The sequence below is a fragment of the Aythya ferina genome, assembly GCF_964211825.1.
Source record: "Aythya ferina genome assembly, chromosome: 1".
NCBI lineage: Eukaryota > Metazoa > Chordata > Aves > Anseriformes > Anatidae > Aythya > Aythya ferina.
In genome coordinates this window covers 133,827,368-133,842,865 of record NC_140296.1, presented here as the reverse complement: position 1 = coordinate 133,842,865, position 15,498 = coordinate 133,827,368, and the positions used below count along the sequence as shown (strand labels likewise).

At 39.6% G+C, this 15,498-nt stretch overlaps 1 long non-coding RNA gene across 1 annotated transcript; it reads right to left on the bottom strand.

The window, feature by feature from the left end:
* Positions 1–4,266: 4,266 nt before the first annotated feature.
* Positions 4,267–14,791, bottom strand: LOC311429692. The gene is made up of 3 exons (XR_014688346.1): positions 14,343–14,791; positions 7,202–7,339; positions 4,267–4,881 (listed from the first exon to the last, which is right to left on the bottom strand). It is a non-coding gene; the product is annotated as an uncharacterized lncRNA (long non-coding RNA).
* Between the last annotated feature and the right edge of the window lie 707 nt (positions 14,792–15,498).

The following is a 15,498-nucleotide window of genomic DNA, read 5'->3' as shown; positions in this document are numbered from 1 at the left end:
TTGTCAGTCTCCATTCCAAATATCTCAGTGCCTGCTTTAGCACATGTGTAAGGAAACAGGAAAACTGGATGTCAGAGAAAGTGGCACCTAAAGAGAGAAAGAAGGCAGGTGGCTTATACTTTTGTGGGTTTTCCAGATTGGGTTAGATGATCATTTCCATTAAAAGCTAGCCTATTATTTAATTTGAATCGGAATTGTCTTTAGAGCTCCCCCAGTCCTGCAGACCCTTTCAAAATGCTTATCTTTTAAAGAACCAAGAAAAGCCAATATTGCATGTAGTTCCTCTAAAGATGTTCTCCGCTAGTTCAGATGTCGGACTTTGCAGTCCTGAGGTTGATCTCCTGTTTTGCTCTAATGGGTTGGTGTCCGAGTGACCCTCCAGGTATGCTGAGATGATAAACACAGGGATTTTGCAGTAGCTGTATAAGAAGTGAGTTAGAAAAGGGTGGTAGACAGTTGAGACATATGTCTGGTAAGTACTTTCCCAAACAGCTTTAGGGAGTTTACATGAGATCAGACGCTGCTCGTCTTAATCACCTGTTAAATCGTTCGTGCAGTTGTTGATATCCAGGAGACCAAACTGGTATCTGTTTTAAACATTTGCATCATATACCAGGCCAAGGAACAAACAATATCCAAAGTTTACATCCATCTTGATACCTGCTTGGATTGGCAAGCTGACTGTTTTTAAGAGCAGAATCTTTGAGCCCCTAGAATGCACTTCCGGAAGAAAACCTCGCACCAGAGATATTAAAAATGGAACTTCAGAAAGGGCTCAGCAAAAAATGAAGAGAACAACAATCCTGCCCTGACTGCGCAGTGCACAAATAATGATTCCACTGTTTTATTTCTATTTCTGTCTTCCACAGCTTAATGATTGTGATCCTTATGCTCCTGCTGCTGTATTTTGTGCTTTCCCTTCCCTTCTCTTCCCTCTACCCTTCCCTTCCTTTTTTTTTTTTTGCATGTGGTACTTAATGGCAGGTATAATGTTCTGATCCTTACCGACTCAGATGTCATTTTGACCTTTTCCTGACTCACTTGTTGCCTTTGTGTCAGCTGCCTTCATAAACCTAAAGGGAAAGGCTTACTTCTTTAATGTAAAGGGAATTTCAGGTATATAATTAGCAGGTGCTATGTTGGTCTGGTAACCACTGAAGTACTAAATTAATCACCAGAAAATTGAATTACTCAGATATATAATGGTTATAAGGATCACTTTTCTCACCTGTCAATTGCAATCTGTTCCACTGGCAAAAATAAAGCTTGCTGACAGAAGAATGCAACCCTTGCTGTTATCTTCTGTGAAATGCCATTGCAAGAATTTATTGAAAAGGGCATCAAGAAGAAGAGCCTGTTCCTTGTTGTTTTTTCATGTCTCCCCAGTATACATATTCAAGACCAAAATGTATTAATTCCAGTTCTCAAGAACACATTTATGCTTTGCTATTTTAGCTACCTTTTAACATCTACATGCTTTGGTTATTTGCTACATAACAATTTAGGCAATAGGAACTGGGTAGTACTCAGCATGCCAAGACTTACTTACATCAACTCTGCTGTATTTACTTAAAAGTTCTGCATCAATGCCAGCACTAGGATTATCAATTTTTTATGCAGCTAAGACTGTATGTGAAAAAGGTGACATACCCACCTGGGTTTCTTGGTGCTGCGTGAAGAAATTAAATGCTGAAGGAAAAGTATGTAGCTGGCATGTTGAGCTTGGTACATGTGTGCTATGTTCTTTCTCTTTACATGGTAGTTTCTATTTTTTCAATCATTTTATTGCAACGTATCACTGCTCAGGAAAATAGAGCATTCAAAAAGTCAAACATTAAGTGTTGGACTGTTCACTGATGTGCAGCAGGTGATGAAGGCAAGCCAAACAGCAGGTAATTGCAATGCAAGAAGGCTTGACAAGTCTGCTCCATCACTCATGTTGGCAACAAAGGGCTCTTCTCTCTGCTCTTTCAAAGGCTGACTTTGTTTCAGCTGTCTTATTTTGGGGGTTTAATGACTGTAGTGATCCATGCTTTCTTCCTTCAGGAGGGAAAAAGAAATTCAGATTAAAATAAACTCAGATAAAATTAAACAGACATGGATAAGTTGTTCACAATTAATTTCATGTGCTTGCATCATGAAAACTTGCAAGGGGAACAAAAATCCTGCAATTTTAGTGGTATTTTGTACAGTAAGTAACATCTAGATGAGCACCCCCACAGCAGCCAATAACCTTTTGACAAAGGACAGCAAAAGTTGTGGGACACTGGAAGATTTCTGTTGCACTTCCAAGTGCCCATATTCAAACTTGGCAGTCTGCACTAATTACCTTGCCATCAAAGTTTTTCTCTTCGCTCCCAGAGGTCTCACAGCATTGAAGTGTGCTTCAGAGCTTGTGCAAATTGCATGCAGTTTGTGAAAGAGAAAATACCATTGTTTCTAGCTGCTTGGAGACCAACCAGGGCAGGATGTTCCTTTTAAATAACTGTTTTACACAGAGAGTGAAGTTTTTTTTTTTTTCTCATAAGGCTGCTGTGCCTGGCAGCAGTTACCTTTAGGGCTGAAAGAAAAGCATGTGATTTGCAAAACATAAATCCCTTGTTTGTAACTGGAAGTAGATAAGCTAAGCTTTTTCTCTGTAATTCAAGAGGCATTTGTTATATTAAGCTACAGAAATGAGGAAGCAAAGGTTCCCTTACTGTGATGAGAGGAAAGTCATGGCTCAAAGGTTCTTTTGTGACTGGATGTGGACCTCAGCCTTGCTGAAGAGATTTGGTCAAAGTCCCTGCATCTCAGACAGGTGGGATCTACTCCACTTTCGGTTAGGGCTCTGGAGGAAGTCATTCTCTCCCAAGGTCCCTTCTGGCCTCAATTTGTCCAAGGTGGAAAGATTACCTGCATGCTATGAATGGGCTTAGAAACTTAGGGACTCTTTCAGTAATCAATTGTGTCTTTATCAGGAGGTTATATAGGGTTATAAATGTGGAGTTTCTGTTACAAATCCATTATATACACACCTTTATTTAAACTTATTATCTCTCAAAGTTAGGAAATGTATTCTACTCAAGGCCAACAGAAAAAAAAACCAGCAGTTTGAGAAATATAATAAATGGAAACATTACAATAGTTAAGGTGACTTCTTTATAAATTACTATTTCTTACAGGAAGGCTCATATTTAGATGTGATCTTCTATGAAATATAGGAGTTCACTTACTAAAAACTTTACTATTGATATTGTGACTTGTATATACAGACATAAAATATGATATTTAATGTAGGTGGATCTTTATTTTTTTGGTTTAGTGAGGCTTTCTTTAACTTGGCCTCTGAAGGAAAAACATTTTAATTAGATCAAAGCTGTAGAAAACATCTCTAAAAATGAAGGGTAAATCCTCTATGTAATAAAGGATGATTTTTAAAGGTACAATATGCACATCTTGAAAAAACATAGAGATAGCTGAGCAACTAGCTGAACTCTTCTACTTTTCCTACTGGGGAAAACACTTTGGACCATCTTCCCATACTCCTTGTGGATATGCTGTTAACTTTTTCTTGGTGAAGGAAGTAGAAAATCACCTTTCCTCTTCCCCTCTCTCCTATGTTATTTTATTATTATTATTATTATTGTTATTGTTATTGTTATTGTTATTGTTATTGTTATTGTTATTATTTCATACCACAGTTTTAGTTTTACTGTTACAAAAAGCAGCAGGAAGCAACCACCACTCACTCATTCTAGTGCAGGGACCGATCTCCCATTATGTTCACCCCTATTTATACTCAATAGCTTAACACAGCTTTAAACAGGAACATTTTTTTTCCTTGACACTTTTTCTGATGTACTCCTCAGTATTTCTGCCATTACAATTTTTTTCAACTTTAGCTCATCCCACACCTGGATCTCCAAGATTTTTCTGTAAACATCTTCATTTTTCTGTAAATATTTCCATTTTTGTATGCACCCTATTTCAAAGAACTGCCCTCTCTACCTACTGCTTTCCATGTTTCATTTTGCAGAGCTGCTCCTAGACCACAGAGTGGGCCTGGTGTGGTAATTTTGTACTTTTGTGTGGTATGTATGGCTACAGCGTGTCTTCGTTCAACATCAGTGTGAAGGGAACCACCAGCACTGATGAAGATCTTTAGGTACAAAGAGAACACTCCTGTTTCACCACTGCTACTCACTGTCCCATTTTTTAGGAAATCTGCTTTGTCATTGTGGCATTTATTTTGAGCCCAGATTTATTCTGCCTTTTTTTTTTTTTTTTTTTTTTTTTTTTTTTTTTTTCCCTGAGCTAAAGAAAAGCATCCTCATAAATTTCAATGGCTGTCAGTTGTACAATGCCACCTACAAAAGCTAAGAGGCTTCAATCTCAACTCATCTAGTATCTATAACATTCAGTTTAAGAAAAAAGATGAAGAAAAACTCTGGTTGTTGAAGACCTTAGTACCTCATGTTTTCTTGAAGTGAATGTGTGGAACACTGTTTGAGCAATTTCCACCTGTCCACCTGGAGATCTTCATAATGCAACTTATTACTACATATAAACATTATCCTTGCTTCATGTTAAGAACAATTTGCACATGACCTCTATAGTTACCTACTGAAAAGCTTTGGTAGCCTAAGATGCATAGTGTCACTCTTCCTGGATTACTAAAGCAATTCAGTAAGACAATAGTATATACTTGCTCATACAGAGGCTTTACCATATCTGCTAAAATAATAATAACAAGCACTGGAACATGCTTACAAGACCTCAGAAAAATGGACAGCAGCAGTTCTTCTCCCAAGGTGTAACAGTCCTGTTCTGGGAACCTCCATGCAGAATTCAGCCTCATCAGAACTCAGGAAGTAGTGCTGGCAAGCATGGTCATAGGTGCTGCGGTCCAAATTTGCAAAGAATTTAAAAATATGTAATCTAAACCCTTACTATCATCCAAATAATTGTCTTTAGTTTTTCTAGGGAAACTACAGGAAATTTGTCTATAATACTCTTTTTGTCTTAGCCAAAGCAGCTTTTATTATTATTATTATTATTGTTATTATTATTACTTATTTCTTGGGAAAGGAAAAGCTTAATTTAATCATTTTGGGGGCTGTTTCCAGTCTCTCTGATCAAGAGTTAATTTATTGTCATTTTTTTTGAACCACAAGCCATTTTTCAGTCTGTTCAAAATAAAATGAACAGTCCTGTTCAAAATAAAATGGAAAAATATGCCTCTGTGTCATCTGCCATACCAAAATTCTTTTATCACCTGAGCAAATAATTCATCTTTGTGAATAAAAATGGCTGAAGAGTCCTTGGCTTTCAGGCACATTCAGCACAGAACGTGGCCATATATCCTCTTTCTATTCCTTTTTCAAAATGCAGTTGAATTTGGAATATCTCAAACAGCTGAATCTGCTTCCCTCTCAGATATTTGGGCTTTTGTTTTGGAACAATGAACATGGTGGCAAAGAACTGTTCAGACTGTAGATTTCCCCACAAGACATGTTCCAAGGTGGCTATTGCTTTCTTCTTAGTCCTTTGGTTCTGGAGTAGGATGTGATACTGGGCAGAAGATAAGGCTGCTCAACTCAAGTACACTCTTTCACATAGAAAACATGTTTGTGCCAGTTTGTTAAAGAAGGTATCTGCTCACCGTATGAAGTTTGGAAATCTTTGCAGAACTGGTCAACAACCAGCTTACTTCATCATCTGCTCACATGGTTCAAATGCATTTTCATCGAGGTTGCTCATCGCCTGGTTTTGATGTATGTCAAACTTATGTTTGAATACAATTTAGCATAGGTTCCTTTAAAGAGCAAGCCACAAGTGTGTTTCAAGGGGTGATAACAGCTGTCTGTTGTCTCTCCATTAAAGATACAGGAAAAAAACTGAAGAGGTTTAAAAGTATACAAAACACCTCAAAACCTCCATCCAAACCGAAGAATGAAGTAAGATTGCAGAAGCCTATTCAGCAACTATCTTAAACAAGGAAAAGACAACTTCTAGTGTTTGAATCAGTGTTTGATAGGGATAATGGCAACAAATATCCAAACTAAAGTGGAGGGTTTATATACAGGATATACGGGAGGATTTCCTGCTCTGTTGAGAATCCTTTGAAAAGAAAGAGAAGAGCACATTGTGGTGGCCCTTAAAAATACAAAGAGGATGCAACTCAAATCCTTTGAGTGAAGCGTTAAGAACAAGGCCAAAGTATCACACAGAATCACAGAATTTCTAGGTTGGAAGAGACCTCAAGATCGAGTCCAACCTCTGACCTAACACTAACAGTCCCCACTAAACCATATCCCTAAGCTCTACATCTAAACGTCTTTTAAAGACTTCCTCAGTGACAACAAATCATCTCTGTATTGGGCTCTTTATGTTTGTGCATAAACTGAATGCCTTAAATGAACAGAATGTACCCAGAAAATCTAATTTTGTTTCTTTGCTGTTTAACTAAAATGGAATAATTTTGTAATGATATCAATTGTACCAGAAAGCTATCACATTAGAAATAGTAAGAGAATTTTAGAGCGAAGTCCATTTTGTTGTTGTTTCTAGTAATACATGCTGCTTTCAGTGTTTGCTGCTATGCTGCAGTTTGATCCAGCGAACATTTTACAGCCCCATGTTATAAATGAATGAAAAAATTGTTTACAGCACATAGCTTTGAACTGACTCCCCAGGTGCCAAAGTACTAAGAGAACACAGCACTGATATTTCCTTGGTTTTGAATTGTCAATGCTTACTTCATGTATAAAATTCTTATCATACAAATGGCTTTTATGTTGCTTTGTTTTAACATGTTTTTCTGAGGGTTTTAAAACATCCATAATTAAACCCACGGAAAGGTATCTTGTGAAGCCACTGACACCTTTTTGGATTGTCTCCATTTGGGATCCACATGACAGATTATGTAGTCTTAATTTTGGTATTAAAAACCCACTCTCTTTCTGGCATCTGTCCGTTTCATGGGTCTTTTCAAAATGGAAAACAAAGTTGTGTGATGTTTAGGGTATTCTAACCTAGTACAAAGCCAGCTTAGGGCAAGGACAGCAGCAACTTCCTTATGCACAACCAGTTTGTAGTTTGAAAAAATGTCATCTACTTTGATCTCTAAGAAATCTTCGGCTACAACAGTACTTTATTAGGAACATTGTAATGGCAGTGTGTCATTAGTGATGCTATCCAGATGCAAAGCCCAGCTTACTTAGGAAAAAGGAGGTATGACGATCGTTTTCTGCCATTCCTCTGATCCTGAATTTTGTTGGTGTGTTCCATGCAGATGCTGGAGAGGAGGTTGTTTTTATTTTTGGGAACTTGCATTCAGTGGAAAGTGGTCTTAAACCTTGAAAGAAAGAAAGAAATATATGATATAGCAAGCAACCTTTCTGTCAAGTGTGAGAATAGAGAAACTTCCCATTTGTACTAAACCAATCTCCTTTAAAAAGCAGCTGGAAGGGTAATAAATAAAAAATGAATTGCAATCAGACCACTTGGTATCCATTTTCAATGTAATGAAGCTTGATGTTTTTTTCTGAACTGCAGTAGAGTAAAACTATAATTAATGTTCAACCAGCGAATGAATTCAGTGCTACTTGTAATTACAGCACCTTAGTAATGAAGCAGGATATTGCACGTGAATGGTTTTCAATTTTAATTGGATTTTTCTATTGGATTCACTCCTTATCAGAAAATGTCAGGGAAAACTCCATGTGGCTGTCTCTGGCATCGCATGCACTTGAGGGCCAGGTTCGTACTCAGCTCCAACACTGCTTCAGTGTGTGACTTGGAAGAGTTATTTGGTCTCTGTCATTCAACTTCCTGTAAAATGAAACGAACAAACTGTGTGCTGTAGAGTCAGGAAAAAAATCAAGACAATTTGATGTTGCCTAGCAGCCTATGCCTTGCTGCTAGGACCTATTTTGGAAAGAAGGAACAACATTGGTTCACTTAGTTTCCTAAAGAAGCAGAAGGATATCTGGGGAGATTTAGAAAATATCTAAGATCAGGCGTTTCATCTTTTTTTATGTAAATCAAGTATTTCAACTACTTCTGTAACTTAAAACTCTAATGGCCTCCTAAGTAATTTTGCAAATCTGATCTCAAAACTGCATTTTAGCAAACCCATAAAGCGTTCATGCAAACTAACAAGGAAAGTTTGGAAAAAAAATACTTATCATTCTAATGAGAGCGGTTTTCATATTTATTGCTGATAACGGGCAGCCTGTTAAAACAGTCATGGTGCAAAAATCAAAGGAACAACAACTCTACTTGAATGGGTACATCCCATCCTTCCTGATAGGAAAATTTACACCTTAAGTCACTTCATAAGACTGGGAAAAATGCTTGTTGTGCTGACTGGCTGCAGATTTCCAAGCTTACATGAGATTGCTAGGAACAAGGACAGTTAAGCTCCTGCCAAGCACTGGGCTGAATCTCTTTCCTACGATCATCTCCAGAAAATTGCCAGATTGTGTGTTGCCTGAGGTAACACTGGGGCATGTAACATGGATATGGATCAATATGCAGACAGCTGTGATTGATATTCCATGCTGGAGGTTTGAAGGTTGTTACTGGTAATGGTGAAGCCTCTATGTAGTCTCTGCTTTTCATAACTTAAAAGGCATGAAATGAAAACAAGAATGAAATGTCTTTTTTTTTTTTTTTTTTTTAGTTTCTCCAGAAAAATGTCCAAAACCAGAAAAAAATAAAAGAATGATGCTGCCTCCTCTAGCTGCCTTAGTAATCTGTTACCTAGGTTGGATAGATTCACTATATCAAAATCCCACTGGCTTTTGAAAACTCTTTGTTCTGCAGTCATGCAGTTTCTGAGTGCTCAAGCTGGAATAGCTGAAAGGAGCAAAACTTTAAAAGGGATGCCTGCAGAGTGATGATTTTTTTTTTTCCTAGAAAATTAAATCCTCTAAAGTTGGTCCTACTTCCAGCATTTTTTTGAAATTGTGACCTATAGCAACTTCTCATATTTGCAGTCCACAATCTGTACTGAACATTTTTGCCACCAAAAGCCATATAAAATTCAGTGGTGATGTTTGACAGTGAAAGACATATTTGAGGCTTTCATCTTCTGAAACAGCCTACAAAGGTATAGAATGAACAAGTGACACAAATAATTTCATGATTTTCCTCAGAGTTTGCCTGCAGAATAGATTTGAAATTGATTTTTTTTAAAAATATATATAGTTAACGTAGCTCCCAGTAATAATATCAGTGGAGAAACTACCTTGAAATCCCAAACCACGTACACCTGAAAGGATGGAAACAAAAATGTTGTGGGACACTCTGCTAAGCATACTAAAGGGAAGGTGTTTTTTTTCGGGTGGTGAACTACAGAAGAGACAAGGAAGATAGGGCAACCACCCTGACCACAAGGTAGTCATTCTTTTTAAGTTTTGTGTAGACCTCTGATACTAATAAATGCAGTACTGCTAGAAAATACCTTTTTTTTTTGGTAGATAACAGTTTGGAGTGTGTATCTGCTGACAGTGTTTTGGCTTGTTTGCAGAACTCACAACTTGTGAATGTTAGGAAGCTTATGGGTGCTCTGGGTAAGAGACGAGATAGAGCCCAACTCTGCATGCTCTGAGAATAACACAGACACTCCACTTCATACAGACTGTTGTAATATAAGCCCTTTTTGAAGGCTGCTTCCATGACTTGAGTATTCAAGATTTATGATAAGCCAGCAGAATGAAAATGAAGGTCCTGACATTGAACCAGAAGTTGTCTATAGCACATAGTTCAGCAAGTGAATCTTAAGGTGACTTTGGCTGAAGCCTGTTAAAGCAGAACAAGAAAGAAATTCTGGTTTGTGTTGATGTCATTCATTTACATTCTCTAATACAAAGTATCTGCTGATGCCCATTTTCAGCACACAAATACAGATGTTCAAGGCCATTTCTCATCTATTAGAGCTGTGACACTGTGCCATCCTGTGAGTATTGAGTGAATTTTAACAGAAAGAGAAAAAATGAGGCAGGATTGAAACAGCAGCCTCACTGCATGTGAAAGGCAAACCTCCAGCTGACTGCAATAGAAATGGAAAGGTGAGAGAATTTCTGCATAAAATACAGGATCTGGTGATGCTGGTGAGATGACTGCTGGTGTTGCTTGGAATCCTAAGGGTCATCGCATTTTTGTCTTGTCCCTCAGCACTGCACTTTATTTTTAATTCTCTAGAGGTGTTCAGATGATTACCTTAGTCCTTTTACATGTAGCTCTGTTTCCTGGAGAAAAATATAAGCTTTGAAAAACTTCCTCAGTAATAAAGGCTTACTTCCTATTCTATCTCCATGGTCATTTTAGGTACGTAGTATTTCATCTCTAAGTAGCTAAAGCATTGGAAGGAATTGGTATTGTATTTCTGTACTACTGAACCTCCCTTAACTAGTCCCTGTCAGACTAAGGAACTGAGTTTTCTGAAACCACTTCATATTTTTCCTTACTCTTGGTAGGATTTCAGGTATGTGTTAAGGGTAGGATTTTCAGGTATGTGTTATGTGTTAAGACATTTCTTCTCAGAAAGAGTAATCAGGCATTGGAACAGGTTGCCCAGGGAAGTGGTGGAGTCACTGTCCCTGGGGACGTTCAAGGAAAGGTTGGACCTGGCGCTTAGGGACATGCTTTAGTGGGTGATGTTGGTGGTAGGGGGATGGTTGGACCAGGTGATCTTGGAAGTTTTTTTTCCAACCTTAATGATTCTATGATCATGCCTTGCATTGTCAGTAAGGTATTGTTGTAAATGTGAACTGCTGCATATTCTTTGAAACTTGAGGTCTGAAGAGAAAGTACACAGCTTCTTTTGAGACCAATATCAATAACTGAAAACAGGGTCACACACCCTGAAATGGTTAACATCTTTGTGCTAAAATCAAAGAAAAATAGGTATGACTAAAAATCCCCGGTTCTTAAACACCTTTTAAAAAGTAACAGTCTTTTGGATTTCTGCGGTGAGAGACAAAGTTTTGGAAGATGCCTTCTGTACACAAAGGGAGAAACATTCATTCATCATACAAGCTCTGGCATTTAGGAATTCTATTTTTGAACATTCTGGATAAATAAGCTCTTTTTAAGATGCAGGTGGTGGAAAATGGGCTTCTTCAGGCTATATTCTGCTGCTGCTGTATGTTACAGAGAATGACATGACATGACTTTAATTATTGACATGACATTAATTATGACATGACTTTACCAAAAGAGAACTGAGAATAAGTCTTATTACTGTTGCACAGGAAATATAATCCTGGATAATATGCTTAATCTGTAGTTAATTTTGCAATCTGAAAGAGGAAATATAATTTGATACTAACCAAATAAGATTTTAAATGAGATGAATTATAATTATTTTAAAACCTACTTAAACATTTCCTGAACACATCACAGTTTGTATTATATAAATGCAGAAAAATCCTTGAGTCACTGAGATGAGTGTTGATACGACATTCCACAGACCATAAAATATTACCTAGAGCTATGTGTTTTGAACAAGGACTTTATTTGTTAAGATTCCTCTTGAGCTGGCTTTGGATCAGTCTCTGGTCTGTTTACAGAGCTAAGATTACAAGCTAGAAGCATTTGGCCAATACTGATAGTCTTTTATTGCCACTTTGTATAGTGCCACAAGCTGTATTAGCTGTATTGTGCTGCTATTGGAAACAATGCATTTCTCCATCGTTGTAATATTTTTTCTTAATGTACTGTTTAATGGTTTCACAAAACTTTTTTCTTTTTTATTATTTTTTTTTAACAATTGCTCTGGTATTTTTTATGTTAGGAAAATATTTGTTCCACAAATAAACTGGAACAGAGTTTACATGTAAGTTTGCAGAGGGATATCAAATTTATTACAATGCAATTTATTAATCAGCACTTAATGAAATTACAACTTGAAGGAAAAAAAAGGTCACCTATTAGCCCTAAGTTGCTGATAGATAACAGATTTTTTTTTTCTTTTCCTTGCTCAATATCTATGGTTGTCTTCTGCAGTAGAAGGATAAGGCAAACAGCATACTGTTCTATTAAAAATTGCTTATATAGTGGTAAGTAAAATGGTGTTTAAAAACTCCCTTTTCCTTGAGAAAGAAGACTAGCTTGACAAGAAGTGAAAATGTAATAGGAGTTAGTTATTACCTGGTTATGATTCTACAATATGTTCAAATTAGTAGAGCACTTTGAGTACTGTTGAGGTGAGTGGATTTTATCCAGGTATGTGCACTGGCATAAAAAGTGCAATAGGATGAGTCTGTGCAAAGCTGGTGCCAAGGAAAGAGCTCCTAGTAGCTCCTAGTAGCTTTCTTCACATGAAGTTCCCACCTTGGGTCATCAATCTCTGATCCTCAAAGTGTGATCCTGACTGTGTGTCTTACGTTTATTCTCCCCCCATTCTTTCTGAGGCTAGGATGCCCCTCTGAGCACAGCAGGATTAATTTGTTCTTTGGGAGACTTGGTTATCTATCCATGCTCCACTTTGGTACTCAGAGATTACACTGCTTTTAAGAAGGAGGGGAATCGTGTGTGGAGACTTTGCTCTGGAGACTTAACATGCTGCAGCTGCTGAGAGTAGTATGATGAAGAGCTTCAGATGATAACTTTCTCTCTTCTCAGATCAACAGGGAAAATGTTTACTGTTAATATAATTATATATATACATTTAATACATATATAAATATAAAATATAATAATATATTAATATTATTGCATTCATACTCCTGTAAGGAAGATAAGTTTGAGGAATTTTTTTTTGTTAGTTTCAACATTTATGAAGTAATAAAGACCACTTTTGTCAATAAGCTGTTGTAAAGCTCTGGTTTAATGCCAAACCGTTAAATGACATTAGGTAGCTTTCCAGTGCTTGCAGTCTTAAGACTTTGGCTTGGTTCACCAACTTCACGGCAAATTAATGCCATCTGGGAATTCCCATATTTTGGCTGCTTTATGTCTGTCTAAATTAGGACCTCAGGAATAAGAAAGAAAACTGAAGAACGCATAGACCTCTGAGTTCAAAGATTTCTCCTACGGTGATTTATAAATGCTCCTTTAAGATTACTAGTGCAGCAGGTGAATGCCTACCTTCTAAAATCCCACCACTGCCAGGTTTGTACTCGTAGCCTTTCTTGGTCGTTACACTGTGAAAAGGTACTCAGACTGTTTTATTGTTTGCTTTTGTTTTGTTTTATTTTGTTTCGTTTCATTTCTGCCACGTATGCAGTTTGCTAGACACTGTAAACAAAATTCAAATGAATCATAGAATGATTAAGGTTGGAAAAGACCTCCAAGATCACCTGGTCCAACCATCCCCCTACCACCAACATCACCCACTAAAGCATGTCCCTAAGCGCCAGGTCCAACCTTTCCTTGAACGTCCCCAGGGACAGTGACTCCACCACTTCCCTGGGCAACCTGTTCCAATGCCTGATTACTCTTTCTGAGAAGAAATGTCCCTTAATTTCCAGCCTAAACCTCCCCTGGTGCAACTTGAGGCCATTCCCTCTATTCCTATCACTAGTAACCTGTGAGAAGAGGCTGACCCCCAGCTCCCCACACCTTCCTTTCAAGCAGCTGTGAGAAAGAAATAAGGTCTCCCCTGAGCCTCCTCTTCTCCAGACTAAACGACGCCAGTTCCCTCAGCTGCTCCCCACAGGACTTGTGTTTCATGCCCTTCACCAGCTTCGTAGCCCTGGATATGTTGCAGGGTTTCAATGTTCTTCTTGTATTGAGGGGCCCAAAAGTTTGGGACACGTGGGACCCATCGGCAGCCATCAGGCCAAGGCACCAAGTAAACCTTCCCATGGTCAAATAAACAAAATTCCTGTGACAGCACCAGCCTCCCAGGCATGTGTTAATCAGCTGGGTCTTCCAGGTCCACTCAATATCCCTCCTTACACAGAAGGGACAGAGGAAAACACCACCTGCGCACCCACTCACTCCAGTAACTGCCACAATCCCCTGAAGCCCCTTTTGATAGCCTGCAGGCTTCTCTCAGCAATTTCATCGCTGCCAGCCTGAACTATCACTAAGGGGTAATAATCGGAGAGGTGAACTAAGTCACAGTTTCCTGGTGATGTCCCTGACCCAGGTGCCAGGTAGGCAGTAAGAATTTGCTATATATATTCTGGCTGTCATATGGGGCCCTCTGTTCCCCTCAGAAGGGAGTCGCCTACAACCATCATGCTTCTTTCCTTCTTGTTGGAGGAAGTCTTGAGGTGTGGAGTCGAATTCCTTGCCCTAGCCTTTCCCCCACATCCTCATCACACTGTCCCTCAAGCTCCAGGGCCTCAAACCTATTGCGTAAGGGCACGTGGGTAGGTGAGGTGGCTAGGGACGGAGCTCACCTGAGACGCTTAGCAGGGACCTGTTTCCATTCCTCTCCTCTCTCAGGTCACCTCCCTCTGCCCGACAGTGACAGGGCAGGCGGTCCACCACTATTTGGAGTGTGTAACCCTGGTGCCTTTCTCTTAGGCATGGCAGGGAGTGACTCTGGCAGTCTGACTTCTGCTCACACTCCTTGATGGTCGTTAATCTCTCCACCTCCTCCTTGAGCTCAGCCACCAGGCTTATCAGATCCTCCCCCCCGCTCGTACCTCACGCAGGCAGTATCTCTGTGATACACCACTGGCAGCGACACGCTGAAGCACTCCCTTCAGCCAGAGACCTGAACAGCTGCATATTTGGGCAGGCGCTCGGTCTGGGTCGCCACAGGTTTCCTAGCGAGCGCTTGCCGCCTGGTGGTGATCATGGCTGGGTTTGCTGGCTGGGTGAGTGGAGTGGGGAGGGATACTCAACCCTCCCTGCCCGCCACGTTGACTGCGCTCCCTAGGGGCTGTCTTTGTACGGCAGGGGGCTGCAGGCGCCGCCCGCGCCCAGTCAGCCGCCCTCATGAGGGATGCCGGCTCCTGGCGGCTCCCTCGGGTACCTCGAGTACCTCCACGCAGGAAAACCCCCGTCTGCTACCATCCCCAGCCCCGCTGCAGCATGCGACTGCCTCGGTGCCGATCTCAAACTGTTCAACCTGCCGCTGAGCTAGTTTTGTTACATACATAGAGCCTACCTTAGGGTACCTTATGTGGATGGTGGTGTAAATATTTTTGTGTATTTAAACTGCAGTGTTTGGGGAAAGGTGTGCTAGAATGGGTCAGAGTGAAGGTCCTGCAGCCCTGTTAGCCGGCCTGACAATGGCCTGTATGAGGTGTTTGAGGCATGCAAGTAGGAGTAAGTGCACCAGAATAAGCCCAGGGTGAGATTTCCTACTTGCTTATGTTCATCCTCTCTTAGTTTGAACTCTTGTTTTGAAGTTCAAACTCACAAAGCCATTAAAAAAAGCTGAAATACTTTGAAGGTCTCATGCTTTTAGAGCAGCACCAAGTGTTCCTTGTGTCTGCCATCCAAATGCCAGCTTCAGTTTTTCATTTCTTTTCCATGGGCCAAAACCCTCTGGTCAACAAAAGCCATGCTCGGTGCAGACACTGCGAGATTGGAAAGGAGAGGTCT